Genomic DNA, 18,073 nt, shown 5'->3' with positions numbered 1-18,073 from the left:
GCGTAACTCCTAGAAAAAAAATTGAATCGCAATTTCCCGTCGATATGCACAACTACATAGTATGTCTTTATTATCTGAAAAGGTTTCGTGAAATTCTGTTGTGTGGTTTCAGAGGAGTTGCGATGACAAACTGTTGCAGTAGTACATTAAAGTAAATAAGTTCAAAGGGGCGTAACTCCTAGAAAAAAAATTGAATCGCAATTTCCCGTCGATATGCACAACTACATAGTATGTCCTTATTATCTGAAAAGGTTTCGTGAAATTCTGTTGTGTGGTTTGAGAGGAGTTGCGATGACAAGAAACAGGACTGACGGACGGACGGGTCAAAAACATTATACCCTCCGCAACTTCGTTGCGTGGGGTATAATAAACTAATTGATGATAATAATTTTAATGATATTGACTTCTTAGTGACCAAAACTAATGAAATCTATTTAGAGGCTGCAAAAAAATCAGTTTCTTTTAAAGCAAATTTAAAAAAAAGTCCATAATGCAAAGACATACAAAAAAGGCAAAACCTAAAAAAGTATGGATGTCAAATGATTGCTTACTCCTTACAAAAAAAAGTTCGTTCCCTTGGAAATAGATTAGCTAAAGCCCCTAATAATAATGCATTAAGGTAGATAGGGTGTCTTTCTCCATCTTGGATTTTGAAATACTAGAAAACAAGGTCTAGATCTTTGATGAAATGTGCAAATTTTTAGAGTAGAAGGTAATTCATGTGTGAGAATTTTCATTATAATATAGTAAATGCCATGTTTGATCATATTTATAATTGTATTTTACAATAAAAAGATTTTTTTTGTTTGATTCATTTTTTTCAAACTTTGTCAAATAAGGGGAGGCAACTCAAATACAAGGGCAGATAATTCAGATAGTGTTACTTTTACAATAGAATGTGTTAGGAATTTACCCATTTTTACATGTAGCAAGAAAACGAGTTCGGTGACCCCATTTTTTCTTTTTCTTATCTGAAAGCATAATATTGGAGCTATCTTCTCATATTTTATCTCAAAATTCTATGGTGTGGTTTGCGTTTTATGGCGGAAAATTGGGTTTTCCATGCATAATCTATACAAAATCTTGACAATTTTGCACAACCTGTAGTGTGAAAATAAGTCGGGTGACCCATTCTTTTTATTAATGTTTTTAAACAAGCAGGATATGAACTACATTTTGGCAAATTATTAAAACATTCTATGGATTATAATTTAGACACCCCATCTACCTTAAGATTGACTTATTGCAACTGTAAAAGAGAGTACACATGTACAATAAATTGAAAAATAAATTGAAAAAGGATTTTTTTCATTCCTTGATAAAACAAATAAATGAGATAAACCCAAAGAACACCAAAGAATTTTGGGGAAGCATTAATAATTACAAAAAAAAGAATAATAACTGTGAGCCTGCTATTTCTGCCAAAGAATGGGAGATTCATTATAAAAATTTGCTTGCTTCAAGTGATAATGATAAAACTGATACAAATCAAAATATAGAGAACAAAAACCACAACTTTACTAATACATCCCTTATTATGTCCCTATTACATGTAAAGAAATCAAAGACTGCATTAAGAAGTTAAAAAAGGGAAAATCTGGAGGTCCTGATCTGATAATCAATGAATTTCTAAAGGTGGGGTCAAACACTCTAGTTTTACTTTTGACAAAACTTTTTAATAAGATACTTAACTCAGAAAAATTTCCCAAAATTTGGAACATTTCTCTATTGACATCAATTTATAAATCTGGTGACCCATCTGATTGTGGGAACTATTGAGGTATATAGCATAACAAGATGTCTTGGTAAAGTCTTTACCTCCATTTTACAAAAACGACTTAGTGATTTTCTTGAAACACAAAATTTATTATCTTCAAATCAAGGTGGTTTTAGAAAAAATTACAGAACTGTAGATCATGTCTTTATTTTAAAAACAATAATAAACAAAAATTTGTTTAAATGTAAAAAGAAACTATATGTGTGTTTTGTAGATTTTAAAAAGGCTTTTGACAGTGTCTGGAGATCAGCTCTATTCTTAAAATTACAAAATAAAAGAATACAAGGCAAATTTTATAATATACTTCATGACATGTACTCTAATACCTTATATTCATGTAAATATCAAAATATTTTTACTAAGCCTTTTTTTGCTAATCAGGGAGTCAAACAAGGAGACAGTTTAAGTCCAACTTTATTTAATATATTTGTTGATGACATAGGAAAATACTTAGATACAAACTCAACTAGTGCAGTTAATTTAAACGGTCAAAAAGTGAACCATTTATTATATGCTGATGATTTATTATTGATATCAGAATCTGCAGATGGTCTCCAGAACTCTCTTGATTCTTTACAAAAATATAGTACTGAATGGAAACTGGACGTGAACCTTAAGAAAACAAAAATTATAATTTTCTCTAAAAATAAAGTAAATAAAGAAAACTTTCACTTTTATTACAGTTCTAATGCAATTGAAATTGTTGATTGTTATAAATATTTAGTTGATTTTCATAGCTCTGGAAAATTTATACAGGCAGTGTCAAGCCTCTCAGATAAAGCTAAAAAAGCATATTTTGCATTGAAGTCAAACTACCATATAGTGAAAATTTGTCTGTTAAGACTTGGCTCCAGCTTTTTAATTCAATGATAATTCCTATTTTAACTTATGGATCAGAAGTATGGATATCAGAATTCAAACCAAATTTTGGAGCATTAGACAAAAGTAAATTAGAAAAAACACAAAATTCCATATTCAAAAACATACTTGGGGTTCATGGAAAGTCTTCCAATCTAGCAGTGCCGTGTGAATTGGGCACTTTACCCATTAGCATTAAATGTTATCAACTTATGTATAAATACTATGTGCGTCTCAGTGATATTGGTGAACGGTCTTGTGGTCCACATGAAATTCTCAAGGCTGCTTTTGAAGTGGACAAAATTCATGGTCTAATAAACTATCTGAATTAATGAAATATATTGGAATACCCTTAAACAAGCATTGTAATAGTAATTTCAAACAGAAACTAGAAGATTTCTACCAAAATAAAATTATATTTGAACTATCTAAGATAAAAGATGAAAACTGTGGTAAACTTTCATTTTTTAGTAAAATTTATACTAAATTTAAACAACAAGAATATTTAAACTTTAATATTCCTAAATACCTTAGAAAAAAACTCACTAAATTAAGAATAAGTGCACACTCATTAGCAATAGAAACTGGTAGGTATGCAAGACCAAAAATACCCTCTAATGAGAGATTTTGTAATTTTTGCACAGGAAAAATTGAAAATGAGATACATTTCTTGATTGAATGTCCGCAATATAACAAAATTAGATCTAAATATAAATTTAATGATATTAATTCAAATAATTTGGATGAAAATTTTACCAAAATGTTAAATCCTATGTCTGAAAATGAACTAAAATCTATTTGTATGTATATTGAAGAAGCTCTTGATTTGAGAGACCACCATACCGTTTCATCAGATAATAATCTTTTACCGTAGTTTGTGAATATACATATATATATCTTATATTGTGTGTTTTAAGTAAATTTATGAAAATCTAGAATAAGTTTATGGTATCAATATCAGTTTATAATGTATTTGTATACATAGAATTAACTTATGACTTGTTATATGCATCTTTATTTCATTTATTTGTTGTTTAATATTATAATTATCTGTATTTGGATCACGCCTCTATTGTGCTCTTTCCAATAAAATATTGAATTGAATTGAATTGAATTGTATTATCAGCCCTCGAGCCATGTGGCTCTTGGGTTGATATTGAACCTGGGTCTGATAATACATGCGATATGAAAAATGCCATGAAATAATTTGATAACATTTCACAGAAAGCTGCTTGTATCAAATTTTTTTTTATTTCTGTAATAAAAATATCTTACTTCCTTAATCTCTCCAAAAGTCCTGTCCTTGCAAATAATAGACAGTATTTGCCTCTATAAAGTCCAAGACTCAGCTTGTAAATATACTTCCTTCAGTAAAAAGCTAGTTTGATCTAATGTTGTAATCTGTAATTGTAACAATGGAAAGTTTTTAGATATGTGAGTCAATATTTATACATGTACATACATATATGGTGAGATTCCCCATAAAGAACCAACACTGACTGAGACTGAGCCTAGGTCAATAAAGGCAATATCAACACTAAATCTATGACACATCTAAACTCAATAATTATGTTATTACAGATGCATTTAAATATATAATAAAGAGTTCTAGAAAAACAATATTTTAATTGTACATTTATATAGACATCATCAGAGTAATGTGGTCATACATCAAGTACAGTTCAAAAATATAAAAAAACATGTGGTATAATTGCCAGTTAAGGTAGATACATGGTATACCGCCATCTTGGATTGTACAATCACAGTAAAAAATCGGTCTAGTTATTTGCCTAAATCTGCAAATTTGGAGACAGATTTGCAATTTAAAGGTTAGACTGTTCAATAATATAAAGAAAACTTGGTAATTTATTGTATAATTAAAAATATTTTAACATATATTTTTTTTTCTTTTAGAATTATTTTTTTCAAATGAGCCATTTAAGGGAAGATAACTCTTTTAGCAATTTTTATTTACTGGACTGATAGAAAAAAAAAATCTTTTTACTTGAAGCAAGAAAACAAGTTCGGTGACACCATTTCTCTTTTTATTTTCTTAAAATATATTACAAAACCTATAAGCTATCTTTTCACAATTTATTTCAAAATTCTATCTCATAGATTTTTTTTTATGCGCACAAATATGCATTTCCATGAACAACCTAACCAAATTTAGACAATTTTCAACGACTCATACATGTAGCTTGAAAAATAGCACGGTGACCCATACTTTTTATTATATTTTTGAAAGAGCTTAGTAAAATCTTCATTTTGACTAAGTATAAGAAAATTATGTCTCAAAAAATATTTACTTATGATCTACGTACTTAAACAACTATCCACCAAATTTCAAATATAGTAGATGTAAGCAATTATAGGTAACTTTGAGGAGGCTAATTTCCATTTGATTTGTTCTATATTCAAGGACAATTGTTTTAACTATAGATTTTAGTTTATCTTGTAAAACTGCCATATTTGCAATTTAAATTCTTACCGTTTTATTAAAAAGAGTTTGTTTTGCCTGTAAAATAAACTCATCATAGATACCAGGACTAAATTTAGTATATATGCCAGATGCGCGTTTCGTCTACAAAAGAATCATCAGTGAGGCTGGAATCCAAAAAAGTTAAAAATGCCAAATAAAGTACGAAGTTGAAGAGCATTGAGAACCAAAATTCCTAAAATTTGCCAAATACAGCTAAGGTAATCTATGCCTGAAGTAGAAAAGCCTTAGTATTTCAAAAAATTTCAAAACTTTGTAAACAGTAAATTTATAAATATAACCATATCAATGACAATTCATGTGTCAGCACAAAAAGTGCTGACTACTGAGCTTGTGATACCCTCGGGGAAATAAATCTCCACCAGCAGTGGCATCGACCCAGTGGTTGCAAATAAACTCATCATAGATACCAGGACTAAATTTAGTATATACGCCAGACGCGCGTTTCGTCTACAAAAGACTCATCAGTGACGCCCGAATCCAAAAAAGTTAAAAATGCCAAATAAAGTACGAAGTTAAAGAGCATTGAGGACCAAAATTCCTAAAAGTTTTGCCAAATACAGCTAAGGTAATCTATGCCTGAGGTTTCCAATTCTTCCCTTCACCTGGGCATATTGTGCTGCAAATAGCAGTAAGGCACTCCAATGCTTTGGATACACACCTTTTTTCTTTTTTTCTTACAGGAAGTACTTAATGGCTTTGTCTTTTCTTTTATTGGAGGAAAATTTTTTATTTCAAGATAAGCATTTAGCATCTCAAGTTTCACAATGCCACACACAGATTCCTCAGAGTCTTGGCTGAATATTGGCTGGCTTTCACTATCTGACAGCATCAGAAAATCAATTTACCTGTAAAAGTGAAAGAAAACTGGACAACTTGTCTATATGAAAGAAATGGATGTCTTAATCAATTATGTTAAATTAAAAGAAGCTCACTAATATTTAAGTTAGATCATTATTTACCTTTATGTTGGTTTTCTGTTTCTTTAAGACTTTTTGTCAAATATCCTAACAAACAAAATAGAAACTTATTGCGTTGTGGGAACATACTTCTAGGTCAGTGCTATTTTCGTATAGGTGAAAAAGATCAATCTAAATACATGTATATCAGAGTGGATATTTCTACATAAATACATTGCAGTATGGTCTTGCTCATTGTTGAAGGCCATACATACAGTGACCTATAGTTGTTAATTTTGTTCTCTTGTTGAGTGTTGGTGGAGAGTTGCTTCATTGACAATCATACCACATCTTCTTTTTAAAATGTGCATGTATATACATGTATTCAAGTCCCAATTACAAGCATTATTTACTGTTCAGGCTGTGATTCAATTGCTTATTTGTAGCTAAATTTATATTGACCTCAACAATAGTGTGTGTCGTTCTCGTTTTTCCTCAGCAATTGCTATGCATGATGTGGCATCCTCCTATAAAAAAAAAAATATTTTGAGAAAATGGCCCAAATACAGCTATGTACTAGTATCCAAAAATAAATGAACAGTTTTGCTATTTCACATTTGCTTATGATAGTACAAGTTTTTTTATCATATACTTAGAGAAAATAACGTATATTTTTACAGTATGATAATAGCATTAAATTAACGTGATTTCCATATTTTTTTCCAAAATGGTGTTTAGCGGGCTGATATGAAAAATTTATCACATGCTTCTATTGTTATCACATGCCTTTCCGTAACGTTATCACATGGAATTTACGTGACGCTCGGCAAATTCTGGAAAATACACCTCAATGCTATGTTTTCAGTGAGAAACATTACAAAGTAGTGTAAAAACAATTATTTGGATACAAGAAAGTATAGTGTAAAATAATAATAAAAAACAAAACAAAAAAACAAATTATTAAATAAATGCATTTTTAAAAGTTTCAAACATAATTTAAAAAGTTACTTGGAAAAAGTTGACTTCTCCAAACAGTGTTCATTATGTATATTTTTGTTGATTTGTCCATATCAAAATATTTTTCTTCTCTGTAGAGGCATATGATAGAAAGATTTCATATTGAATGTTCCAAATTTGGTGTACGATGTCCATGAACTTTTCACTCTTTGAACTTCTATTTGGGAACCACGTAAAAGGATCAATATATGAATCTGCTATTTTTCTCCATTGTTGAAGCATGTGATAACCAGGTGCTCCACAGGGCGCAGCTTTATATGACTGCAGTGGTCGAACCTTGAACAGTTGGGGCAAATTTGGTCACAATATTCAAGCTTGTTACTGTCTGAATTTGGATTGTGATAAAAAAAATTGACATAATATAGGTTTTGTCACAATATAAATATGTTCAAAGATCTTACAATACTATTGTGCAATTGAAGATTTCTTCTTTAAACTTTTGAAAACAAGCAGTGAGCTCGAGGGAATCAAGTAATCAAACATATATATAACAGTATACTTTAAATTTTAATTGCATTACCTCCCTTACAATGCTTTTAAATTGTCTAAATTGACCAGAAAAAAAACTTGTTTTCCCCCTTTTTTGCCCCTAATTGCTTAATGATTTGAACCATAACCATCCGTTTGTAGTATGGAAACTTGTGGTATAATTTCAGGGAGATTTATACACTTAAACACAAGTTATTGACTGAAAACTACAAAAATGCTTAATCACTTTGTTATACATGTACGGAACCTTGTGGTACAATGTCAGAGAGCTCCATACAGTTACACGTTATTGTCCCGAAACTACAAAAATTTGTAAGGATTCCACGGAACCCAGTGGCTTGCCTTCTTTTGCTGTTAATCACAGACTCAACAAAAATGAGAAACTAGAGGCTCTCAAAAGCCTGTGTTGCTCACCTTGGTCTATGTGCATACATGTATTAAACAATAGACACAGATTAATTCATGACAAAATTGTGTTTTGGTGATCATGATGTGTTTGCAGAAAAATTGCTAAAAATTGACTATAAAGGGAAATAACTCCTTAAGGGGTAAACTGACAATTTTGGTCATGTAGACTTATTTGTAGATCTTACTTTGCTGAACATTATTGCTGTTTACAGTTTATCTCTATCTATAATAATATTCAAGATAATAACCAACCAGGTGCTCCACAGGGCGCAGCTTTATACGACCACAGTGGTTGAACCCTGAATAGTTGGGGCAAATTTGGTCACAATATTCAAGCTTGATTCTGTCTGAATTTGGATTGTGATCAAATTTTTGACATAATATAGGTTTTTGTCACAAAATTAATGTGGTCAAAGATCTAACAAATCTATTGCACAATACTGTGCAATTGAAGATTTCTTCTTGAAACTTCTTTGAAAAAAAAGGAAGCCCTTCAAAACATAGTTAACAAAAAATCCACCCAACTTTTTGAACCCCCCTTGGAGCAATAACCCTTAAACTCAATCCCATGCTTTCCATTGCAGTATTGAACTTTGTAGTACAATTTCAGAGAGATCCATACACTTAAACACAAGTTATTGTCATGATTGTTTGGAAACTAGAATCATGCTTCTTTTTGGCCCTTTTTGGCCCCCAATTCCTACATATTTTGGGCAATTAATCCAAAACTTAATCCCAGCCTCCCCTTTGTTATATGGTACATTGTGGTACAATTTCAGAGAGATCCATACAATTACACACAAGTTATTGTCTTGAAACTAGAAAAAAGCTTGTTTTGACCCCTTTTTTGCCCTTAATTCCTAAACTTTGGCTCCATAACCCCTAAAATGAATCCAAACAGTTAATCTCTTTCTATTTAAGGAATGACTGTAATATTTTTTCTGTCTATGAAGAAATAACATAAAAAATCTGGTGCACACTGAATAACGCGCGTAGCGGGTTATTTAACAGTATGCACCACATTTTTGTTATTTCGATTTTAATGTATAAATGTAATCAGTCATTTCTTATAATTTAATTCTAAATTCCATTTTAAACCTTAGAAAACCATAAAAAAAAATTGATGACGTCACAGTCACATGACTTAATTATGTCTATGGGTTGTTAACAAAAAAAAGTCAGCAAATCAGAAGACGCGTTATATTCAAAATTAAATTATATAATAATATTCAAGATAATAACCAAAAACTGCAAAATTTCCTTAAAATTACTAATTCAGGGGCAGCAACCAAACAACGGATTGTCCGATTTGTCTGAAAATTTCAGGGCAGATAGATCTTGACCTAATAAACAATTTTACCCCCGTGTCAGATTTTCTCTAAATGCTTTGGGTTTAGAGTTATAAGCCAAAATCTACATTTTATCCCTACATATGTTCTATTTATAGACATGGCGGCCATCTTGGTTGGTTGGCAGGGTCACGCCACACATTTTTTAAACAAGATAATGCAATGATGATTGTGGCCATGTTTGGTTAAATTTGGCCCAGCAGTTTCAGAGGAGAATATTTTTGTAAAAGTTTACAGACGACGGACAACGGACACCAAGTGATGAGAAAACCTCACTTGACCTTTCAGGTCAGGTGAGCTAAAAAAAAAATCAATAAAAATATTCATCTACATGTAGATAATAGCTTTTGATCATAAACAAGCTTCTGTCCAAGTTTGGTACAAATCCAAAATAAAAAAAAAACTTTAACCACAGAGTGAATGTAGTGTTTCCCAGAAGAACAACTAAGTCCATTCATAAGTAAAATACAGAAAAAATGGAATTTTATTTTTACAAAATTTATTTCTAGATACTATCTTCTGTTCATATACAAGTTTTGTCCAAGTTTAATAGAAATCAAGAATTGTTTAAGAAAGTTATTAAAATTTCAAAATCTTTAACCAGAGTGAATATTTGTGGACGCAGACACCGACAGAATGTACGATTGCTTGGTCTTGCTTTTTCGCTTAAGGAGGCTCGAGGGTATAAAAATTTCAGAAAAAAATCAAACATTTGTTTTTCATTACAAATTTTATTTATTTCATTTTGTAGTTGTTACTTTATCATATGGTACAAAAATCATTCAAAACAATCAATTCGTGTTGGCCCCAGATGACTTTCAAAATGTATACATCACTGAAAAAGTTCCAAATTATCTCCCTTTGGTGGAAAAATGCCATTTTTTGGCTCTAAAATTGAAATATCTTTTTCAACTCATCGGTGACCTATCTTTTTTAATATAATTTCCATATAAGCTGTACTTAAACTAAATTATTGTAAAATTTTAGCGATTTCTGTAATAAATTTCTTTTTTTTTATTTCGATATTACCTTTATTTCTCCCATTACTTCAACAGAAAAAAAACACCTTTACAAAAATGTATGCTTCTTTCAAAGGCAGATTGTGAGCGCAAATGAACGGTGACTCCACTTTTTTATTTTATTTTTCTATTAACTATAAGATAAAGTTCATTTAATTTTATAGAAAAATATAGAGAATCCTATATAAATGATTTAGACCCGCGAACCCCCTTAAGTTGAAGGCTCAACAAAAATGCTTGTTTTTGGCCTCTCTTTGGCCCTTAATTCCTAGACTGTTTGCCCCATAACCCTTAAAATAAATCTCAACCTTCTACTTCATTGTATGACAATTGTGGTACAATATCAGAGCAATTGAAATACTTTGTACTTATACACAACTTATTGTCCTGAAACAGTGAAACTAGACAAATACTTGTTTTGGGCTCCTTTGGGTCCCTAATTTCTAAACTGTTTAGACCATAACCCCCAAAATCAATCCCAACCTTCCTTTTGTGGTCACAAACATTGACTGTATTAAAATTTTATTGATTTCTTTTTACTTATACTACAGTTACATGTATTATCTGGAAACCATCCGTCTTTGGACGACGACAACATGATACCAATATATGACCAGGAAATTTTTAATTTTTGCAGTCATTTAAAGAGATCACAACATGTCATTTTTCATATTGCATGTAAGGTCAATATCAGCCCTCGAGCCATGCAGCTCTTGGGCTGATATTGAACCTAGGGCTGATAATACATGCGATATGAAAAATGCCATGTAATAATCTGATAATAATATCACTTGAAATTGTTGACTCGAAGATCAACATGTACTATTGTGTATCGTGTTTCTTGTGGTTAGTACATTTGTACTTCGCTTAAGGGTTAGTAATGAAAGGCGTTGTGTTCATATCAAATTGTATTCAAGTTATGTAGCATTGCGCACAAGGCAACTATACGTAAACAATAGGCAACGTAAAACAATAGGTAACGTTAGTGACGTTAGTTACTTTGTAAATGTACAGCGGCTAATACTTGACACTGGGGGGCGACGAAAATTGAAAATAATCTAAAATTATGAAAAAGATATTAGCATACAAAGTTTGAAATGATAATTAATCATTTAAAGTCCATGTAATAAATGAAATTGTTGAACTATGATCATTATCAAAATTATGGCACACTTAATAAGTATATTGTCATGAAAATATCAAGTCCATGTTTGAATCTTTAGCTTGGCTTCAGTTTTACTAGGTGCTCTGTCTCCGTGAATTTCATCATTTCTAGATCTCAGGTTCCCTGCTAAATGTGTGTATCCTACCATTATTCTTCATTGTGTTGCTGTTTGATTGAGACATCTCACAAAAGTCTTTGTTAAATTCAGTTTAATTGTCAGATACTTCTCTTACTTACTTCCTCTTGATTCGATTTTCCCAAAACGTTTCAAGTCGACTTTTTCTGTTTTGTGTTGTAACATGAAAGATGAGGATGTGGGTCCAGCTGAGGCTTTCATTGGTCCAGAAAGTAGGTATCCGAGTTTTGATTCTACTGCGGTCGGGCCTGGTCCACGGATAATTGTGTCTTCTACGATATCCCAATAGTAATCAGAACCTATTAAAAATGAAATCCTGAATTTATCTATGTCGCTTACAGGGTGCGCTAATCTAAGTCCACTGAGGTAAGGCAGATTAGCAGCATTATATGTCGTGCGATTGTGTAACGGTGCTGCGATAGTAGGAACAATCAATACTTCCATTGGTATTTTCTCCCCATTCTGAGTTTGTAAATCTATTACGGCAATGTCCAAATTGCGTATATTTCTGTTTTCATCTCCAAATGCTGCTAGGCTAACTGTCGAGGTTCCATTCGGTTTTAATTGCAATTCAGCGGCTAATTCCTCGCTAATAAACGACTTCTGTGATCCTTCATCTAAAAGAATATTAGGTCATCTACTCAAACTGGTGAAATGGCTGTCTTAAATAAAACGTCTGTCCTTCGTTTAATGGTCGATGTCGACGTGTAACATGTTAATGCATCATTTTCGCTCTCTACTGTACTTACTATGGTATTTTGTGGTAAAGGTTTTGCTGTACTTGCGCTTTCTTTTTCTTGATTCTTATTACTGTCACAAAGACTAGTGTGGTGCTTGTTATCACATTTTCTACATCTAAAACGCGAGCGGCATTCTGAAACTTTATGACTTCCAAAGCAACTGTAACATACTTTTTTCTGTTCAATGATACATGTAGCTAAGAGGCTCTCTCTGTCTACAACACTGGTACATTCGACGGACGAATGCGATTGTTTGCAATAAATACAGGTTTTGGGTTTGAACTGATTTATTACATATTGAGGTCGTGCAGTGATTTTGGGTTCAACTGCTGTGTGAAATGACGCTGTGGTGTGAAACTGTCTAATTTATCTGAATTACCAGTTTCCTGTACGTACATCTCTTTGCCAATTGCTTCTCTAAGGGACCTTATATCCCAATTCCATTTTCCGTGTTCTCTGGTCATGAGTTTTTTTCATTTCGTCGGGCAACTTTCCAAATATGATTGGTACTAAAAGTGATCCAAATGTGTCTTGCGATTGTCCAAGCGACTCTAATCCCCTTATGCACGATTCCATTTTATCGTTAAATACTCTTATGCTGTGCGATGTAAGTGACGGATGCGTAAGTTCAAGTAGATTCTGCATGTACGCGTTTATAATGGTTTGTTTCTGTCCATACCTCTCCTTTAACAATATTATTGCGTGTTCATAGTTGGCGTTTGATAGAGATAAACCGGATATGCATTGTGCGGCTTCACTGTGTACCTGAGATTTGAGATAGCTGAACTTTTGTATATTTGTCAAAGAGGGATTGTGATGAATGGTTGTCTCAAACAATTCCCAAAATGTCTGCCATGTTAATATATCTCCCGTAAAGTTCGGTAAATCAAGCTTAGGTAGTTTGTGATAGAAGTTTGTAGTTGTTGTTGGGTTTGCATTCGTATAAACGGAGTTATTATCTAAGGAAAATACATTTTCTGAATGGTTTGAATTATGATTTGCAATACTTGTTGACGGAAAATTTGATGAATCAAGTGTATTGGCTATTGGAACATAAGTTGTTTCACTCACCGTTTGCTGAAATGGGGTTGTTTTGTTTCCAGAAACTATGTCCTTGAACCGGCGAATGGCGACTTCCATATTCATTGCATAATCGTCCGCGTCAAGAATTTCTTGTTCCATGTCTTCTAGTTCGGTTCCATCTAAGATCTGTGAGTCTAAAGATTCAAGCAGGTTCCTCTTCTTTGTAAGGTTGTCTGCGGCAGCCGAAAGTTCTTCATTTCCAATATCATCTTGCGAATTCTTTCCTTTGTTCTATTAATTAATCTTGTAACTGCACTACGGTGACCACCACAAATTGCTTTTAATTTCTCCATGGGTCACGGCACCAATATAGTGTATCGTGTTTCTTGTGGTTAGTACTTCGCTTAAGGGTTAGTAATGAAAGGTGTTGTGTTCATATCAAATTGTATTCAAGTTATGTGGCGTTGCGCACAAGGCAACGTAAAACAATAGGTAACGTTAGTTACTTAGTAAATGTACAGCGGCTAATACTTGACATGTACAATTAATAAAAAATATAAACATGTACATGTATGCATATATATATCCACAGCTATATGTATACAAATTGTATAAACAAGATAAACATCTTTCATCTTTTAAACAAGTTCCTTTTCTTAATACTTTGGCATAAAATAAGTGTGTAATTACTTGTACATTTACTGTACTATGATATTATTACGTAAGTGTTTCTGTATTGGCCTTGTTATTGGTCGGAGGCTTGCTGTATTGGCCTTGTTCGCCTCAGGCCAATACAGCAAGCCTCGGACCAATAACAAGGCCAATACAGAAATACACGTAATAGTATCTTTATTAATTAACTACATGTACAGTGTTACAATATTTTTTTTAATTTCATTTCACAAGAGATAAATATTTTTACCTTAAAGTGGATCTATCCAAATCTCAGTTTCATTTTATATGATTAGATGTAATGATCTGGACAAAGTGGTGCTGTTTCCAGGTGTCTTCAGCATTTTCTCATCTGATGATTTTTTCTACCCTTTTCAGTCACTATAAAGTGTTACAATTTTTATTTAGATGCAACACATAAATAATAACTGGAAAGGTATTGCCATTGCATGTGTTATGCAGAAACTAATTGAATGTATTTAAAAAAAAATAATGTAGGAGTTGAAAATGATACAACTATCCATAAGCCAAATGACCAAAGAAGGAAGATTTGCATAATTACAGAATGCATATGCCTGGTTCGGGTTAAAAAATAAATGACAGTTTACAAAAAAAAGCGAAAGTAAACAGTTAATCGATTTGTAGTATTGTACCATTGAAATACTTTATGAGGTCGTCAAGAAATGAACTTTGTGATAATCTACTCGTTCCCCAAACCTAAAATAATTCCATCATCTGCTTTCAAAATGCTTTTTAAATTAAAGTGACCGTCTTTAGCCTGAACTAATCTGCCATACTGAACTTTACAGCATGTTTATGATGACTAAATGAAAACTGTGTCTTCCAACTGTTTACTTTCAGTTTGTGTTTATCATGACTTTCGATATGAAAACTAGAGATGTTCTGAAATCCTGTATTGTGTCACCTCGGCCAATATAGAATAACTCAGCCAATACAGAAAAAAATCTAGTTGTAGTTAAAAATAATACTGATTAAATACAAATCTCTTGTCCATTTACACTTTTATCTACCAAATGCATACATGTTATAACTATATTTAGTATGCCATTGCCAGTCTGAAAATTTAAAATTCATATTAATCCACTTTAACTCAAGCCCACAAGTTAAAATTTTAACTTAACCAAATGCAAATATATTTACCTTAGTTCTTACATGACCCCTGAACATCAGTACACTGTTTATTGCTTAAAAAGTGTGATCTGTTGGTTTCTTGAAAAAAGTAGGATGGCAAAACTAGACACAACTTTAGGTACATTATTCTCTTTTTGCCAGCAAGAAGTTTTAGGGGGTCAACTAAAGTCGGGCATGTGTTCAGCAATTGCTTGTGTACTTCCATGAAAATCTAGCTATATTTGATGATCTCAACACAGTGTTTTTATCTGAACATACTATTTTTACTTACTGGTTTCCAGTTTTCTAAACAGTGTTTAACTAGTTCTTTCTTGACCTTGTCAATTTGAAGTAGATGATTCAGTGCAGTCTTATACTGATTCATTACAAGAGCCCTACAGGCCAGCTTAGTAGGTCCTTGTAAATTAGTTTTTCTTTTACTTTGGCGGTAATCGACCTAAAAAAAAGTTAGAAAGATAAATTAAGTATTATGATTTTGTTTCTTATCATGCTTATAAATAACAAAAAAAAGAAATAATTGTTTACAAAAGCTTACAAAACGGGTCTACATGTACATTGTATATGTATGATAGCATAACTTGTTGCATTCCTTAAGCTTAATACCAGTAAACTGAGATACATGCATGTTTCAAATAAGTTACAGAAATACTGCATTACATGTAAATGTATGTCATGTATGTTGAGTTGATTTTTTTCTAAATCAGTGGGAGATACAAAGTTAAACAAGAATGTGTCCGTAGTACACGTATGCCCCACTCCAATCATATAATTTGGCATTTAAATTAGAAAGATCATAACCTAAGGAACATGTGTACAAAGTTTCAAGTTGATTGGACTTCTACTAAATCAAAAAACTACCTTGACAAAAAACTTTAACCTGAAACTAATACTATCGTAGGTGGGGTATAAAAATCATGGCTTAAGTCAGGGTATTTGTAATTTACATATAAACAAGAATGTGTCCAAAATACACGGATGCTCCACTCGCATAATCATTTTCCATGTTCAATGGACTGTGAAATTGGGTAAAAAATCTAATTTTGAATTTAAAGTAGAAAGATCATACCATAGGGAACATGTGTACTAAGTTTCAAGTTGATTGGACTTTAACTTCATCAAAAACTACCTTGACCAAAAAATTTAACCTGAAACTCGCAATTTCATTTTCTATGTTCAATGGACCGTGGAATTGTGGTTAAAAGTCTAATTTGGCTTTAAAATTAGAAAGATCATATCATAAGAAACATGTGTACTATAAAGTTTCAAGTTGATTGGACTTCAGCTTCATCAAAAACTACCTTGACCAAAAACTTTAACCTGAAACTTGCACTTTCATTTTCTATGTTCAGTGGACCATGAAATTGGGGTCAAAAGTCTAATTTGGCTTTTAAATTGGAAAGATCATATCATGAGGAACATGTGTACCCAATTTCAAGTTGATTGGACTTTAACTTCATCAAAAACTACCTTGACCAAAAAATTTAACCTGAAACTCGCAATTTCATTTTCTATGTTCCATGGAACGTGGAATTGAAGTATTCTTGCCAAATGAAAACAACGGTAATTTTTAGACATGACGATAAAATGTACACTTTTTTTCAGAAGATAAAAAAAAATCAGCTGAATTTTGACAAATCATGCTATATGTTTTCCAAAAATAACAGTAATGATAATTATTTGAAAATCTGTCAAATCACCTTCAGAATATTTTCACGAATCACAAAGTTAAATTTAAACTAATTTGAAGCTAACAGTAGCGGAGAATGACTGTTCGACACCTGACAGTAAATCTAAGGGCATTACCACCCTCATGTATGTACATGTTATCAGCTTTTCTTCATATAAGCCAGTAAGCCGCAATGAACTTAATGGCGAGTGAGTGTAGCTAATGAGCTAATGTGAATCAAATTGTGTCCTCAGTGGGGGATATATTAAGGGATCTATACGAAGAAAACCTGATTATCTGTTTATCATTCTATCTCGCACACATGTATAAATTATCAGCTTACCTGCACATGATTATCATAAAATATTTGCCAGTGAACCGCAATGAACATTTTTAGCAAGTGAGCCCAGCTAATGAGCTAAAGTGAATCAAACTGTGTGCTCATGCAATCAGAGTTGGTGATATTTAAAGGTATCTTTACCAAGAAAACCTGCAAATCTCAGTGGCGGATCCAGAACTTTTCATAAAGGGGTGGTGGGTTCTGACTGACCAGAGGGTTGCCCTCTCCCGTCATGGTTCAATGATTTCCTACGTGTATATAATCAACTTAATTTCCCCCACCCCCTTGGTCTGTATGCATCTGTCTATAGTCCTGCGAAATAGTACTAATACTGTTTTTTTCCCCTCCCTTATTTGGCCCTCGACAGTTGCTCATCTGTTTATCTTTCTATCACTGGCATTTTTAGACAAGAGATTTCATGCATTCAAACCCATTTTCTATTGACCCTTTCGGTGTGTGTCTTTTTTTTTTATTTTCTTAATCTGGATGTAGGGATTTGATATTTTTTTAATTTGGGACTTCAAGATTTCATGTTTTTTATGTCAGGATTTCGTGATCAGGACAACTCCAATCCCACTCTTAAATAATGACTTATTTAGACTTACCTTCTAATTCTATAAAAAAAAAAATGCAACTCACAACAGGAAAAATGACACTAAGTCTGATTTACTTCCACTACTGATCAGGTAATATGCAAAGCTAAAAACAGACACATAAATAACATAAAATAGTGATTGAAAGATTGATTGCACTTTAAATGTACAATTCAGACACGTGTTACATGAGGAGCCAGTTTGTTTACAAATAATTATGTCACGTGAAGGCGCACTGATTGCAGTTAAGATGGTAAAATCACAAATCAG

At 32.3% G+C, this 18,073-nt stretch overlaps 1 long non-coding RNA gene across 1 annotated transcript in view; it reads right to left on the bottom strand.

Moving 5' to 3' along the window:
* Window positions 1-15,636, bottom strand: part of LOC143072428 (uncharacterized) — a 33,368-nt gene extending 17,732 nt beyond the window's left edge. The window contains exons 1-4 of the long non-coding RNA XR_012977179.1: window positions 15,476-15,636; window positions 6,497-6,561; window positions 5,797-5,983; window positions 3,911-4,036 (exon numbers count right to left, since the gene is read on the bottom strand). This is a non-coding gene — a long non-coding RNA (uncharacterized LOC143072428). The remainder of the gene's footprint in view (window positions 1-3,910; window positions 4,037-5,796; window positions 5,984-6,496; window positions 6,562-15,475) is intronic.
* Window positions 15,637-18,073: the final 2,437 nt, after the last annotated feature.

The sequence above is a fragment of the Mytilus galloprovincialis genome, chromosome 4 (assembly GCF_965363235.1).
Source record: "Mytilus galloprovincialis chromosome 4, xbMytGall1.hap1.1, whole genome shotgun sequence".
NCBI classification, from domain to species: Eukaryota; Metazoa; Mollusca; class Bivalvia; order Mytilida; family Mytilidae; genus Mytilus; species Mytilus galloprovincialis.
This window is presented reverse-complemented; position numbering and strand designations above follow the sequence as displayed.